This window comes from Calonectris borealis, chromosome Z (assembly GCF_964195595.1).
Source record: "Calonectris borealis chromosome Z, bCalBor7.hap1.2, whole genome shotgun sequence".
Classification (NCBI taxonomy): Eukaryota; Metazoa; Chordata; class Aves; order Procellariiformes; family Procellariidae; genus Calonectris; species Calonectris borealis.
In genome coordinates this window covers 30867530-30870624 of record NC_134352.1, presented here as the reverse complement: position 1 = coordinate 30870624, position 3095 = coordinate 30867530, and positions in this window count along the sequence as shown.

The window sequence follows — 3095 nt, the reverse complement described above, 5'->3', positions numbered from 1 at the left end:
AACATGGACCATAGTTTTGGCCATGGTTTTTTGTTTTAGGTTTGGAGTTTTTTAAAATTTCTTTAAAAATGAAGGCATTCACCAGTGGGCACATCTTCACAAATATTGCAGTTCAGGTAGCTGTACTCTCCTCCAGCTGCTGGAGGTGGCTGTTCTTCTGCTTTCTGGCTGGGGACAGCAATGCCCTTGACTTAATAAAAGCCTTTGGGAAGCTCTGTCTGGCCCACAGGAAGTGCAGCTACCACAGGGTCTTGAAATTACTGTGGAGTGATGGAGTGATAGACTTAGGCAAGGATGCTTATGCTGTAACTGTTTGATTTTTGGATATGTAACTTGCTCAGTTTATTTAAGTCTTCCTCCTCCAAGCAAGGTGTGATACCACTCGTTTTGGGGGAGGCTGGGGTATGAGCTCCCCGAGCTGCATAGCATCCTCCATCCCTGCCAATGGGGATTCAGTGGCATTGCACAGGGGGTGCACAGTCTCTATTCTTGGTGCAAACAGAAGGCACCAAGTCGGAACAGGTACAAGTGCTGCCTGCCCTCGCTGTGGGCAAGCAAGAGCCATGGGGATGAAGAGTGCTGGGCCGGGCAGCGAGAGGGTGGAGAAACAGTGGGCACACAAGGGCTACCCATCTAAACGGAGGGGCTGCTGCTTTGGCCACAGGAGCTGCTTGCACCATGACAGCTCGAGGGAGCCCAGGAAAGCCTGGGGATCATCAGCAGAGGAATAACTTTTGATTGCCTTCCCAGCTCTTTTGCAGGCTTGCTGGTGGGACTCGTCAGGGAGCCAAAATTCCCAAAGACCTTCAGGACACTGGCCTGTAAGCTCCTGCACACCTGTGAAGCCACCACCTCGGAGAGGAAGGTCTGTTTGAGGAGCAGAGTCCCTTTGCCCTCTGTTCCAGCTGGAGACTCTGCCCTGCTGTGGGCGGACAGGCCACCATTCCCTGGGTGACATGGGAGGTTGAGGCCTGCCTTTCTCGTGGGGTCCAGCTGACTTAAGCAGCCCCAGCTCAGTACCTTTGGCTTGTCAGTGCTGACACCAAGCACTGCCTGTTGGAAACCCTTCTTCTGTCCCTCCATGTCTCTTCCTTGGATACCATATGCTCCCAGAAACAGCAGCCCGTGAGTGGGACCTCCCCTTTTCCCCTCACAACTTGCTTGGTGAGGGGAAAGCAGGCTAAGGTGAGGCAGCACGATGGGCACAGCGGCATGTCTCGTGCCTTCTTTTCCTCTGTGTTTCCTCAGTGCCAGAGGAAACCACTGCCAGAGGACAGTGAAGGCGGTCAGGTTTCCCCAACTTTTCTGACAATGTTCCCTGCAGCAACCTCCAAAGGAAAGAGGCATGGAGACCTGCAAAGGAAGGCTTGGAGTCGACGAACCAACCAACCCAAACCAGTACTGATGCCTGAATACGTGTGTATTTATCTATCAGTTGGGGAATTGAAGATCTATTCCTTAACAACACAGTTCTTGCTAATGATTCATTCTTACATGATATTCATCATTCTCTTTTCCCACCCTGTGAGTCTGTAGCTCAATAAGCTGCGAGTACCGTGGAGCTGATGCCATCTCTTTAGCATGGCTGGCTACGGTCCTGAATGGCTTCTAGTCACAGAGGGGAAGGTGATGAGGCTCAAAAGCTCTTTAAGGAGAGAGGTCAGGACTTAAATGAGCTTGTCTTGTCTCTTCTGATTTTCCATTGTGCCTGATGTTTTTATGTTATTGCCTCTCTCCCAAAATGGGGTGGAGAGCTCCTCTGTCCCTCACACAGTTTATCTTGGTTTTGGTTTTACTACTGTGTATTCAGGATGTTTCTTTTTTGGAGTTCCTTGTGCTTATCTTCTGGCAAAGTTGCTCTAGAGACAGGCAGTGATAGTGTCCTGCAGAAAGCCTTTGAACTGAGCTGCTCCAGGGGCCTCAAGACTGGCTGCTGTGCAAAAGGAACAACCTTTCTTGCTATAGAAGCGTTGTCTTGGCCCCAGCTGTGCACAGGATGACAAGAATGCGTATTCCTGCCTGTGCCAGAGGGCTTTTCTAGGATCCGCAGCTGTGATGGGAGCAGTTGGCTGACTTTTATGTCCCCCTCCTCTGGCTTTACAAAAGCAGGCGGCCTCTGGTGAGACCAGACCACAGCCAGGACCATTCACCTTTGCAGGAGGCTTTCTGCAGTACCAGTTTTCCAGTGACCCCTATAGGCCTATTGCAGAGGCCTCTGCTGGGGTTACTGGGGTCACAGACAGCTTATTAAGGCAGCCAGACCACTCCTTTGGCAGGGAGAGGACAGGGGTCCACTCCCCAGCATACCAGGCTCATGCCTTAACATCAAAATCCCTCTGTCCTGCTAATGTTTCAGCTTCACACTTTCCATAGGCTTTCCAGGGAAAGGCACATCTGAATGTGAGCTGTGAGAGACAGACGAGTTACGCAGCCTTGAGGAGAAGAGTGTACAGCAGTCAGCTGACTTCAGCTATGGTGGTAATTACAGACTAGCACAGAAATTTTAGCCTCTTTTGTTCTAAAGACAAAATGTGAAGTTAGCCGAGCCAGCAGAAACAGCTGATGGTGCAAGGTAGGTATTTTTGAGAGCTACCTGGCCTCACTGTTAGCGGTGTCATAACACCTCAGGGGCATGCTGCCAGGGTATGACAAACCGTATAGTGGAAGAGTAACCTGCTTCGCTACACATTAGGAATTCAGAATTAGCTTCACACACCTGTATATCTAATGCATTAGTAGAAAGAAAAATCTCCCCTTTCAAATCTCTTTTATATGCTTGGATAAAGGTAAGAGTGTCTTAGCTGGTGCAAGGCAGACTCTCTGACCAGGGCAATGGCAGATTTTGGAGACATTGTTAGCAGTATTTCCTCACTCCTGTAGCCTATCCTTCAAAATAGAGCTAACTGTAGTTTAACCTACAGCTAATTTAACACTGTCATTTTAAGGATCTGAGATACCACTTCACATCATAATTTTGAGCACAACTTAATGCACATCTGGCAAATATGGAGATCTTTGGTTTGTGCTACATAGCAGATCTGATGCATCCTTGCATCTATAAAATACTTTAAAAAGTTTAATATAGTGAGAAAAGA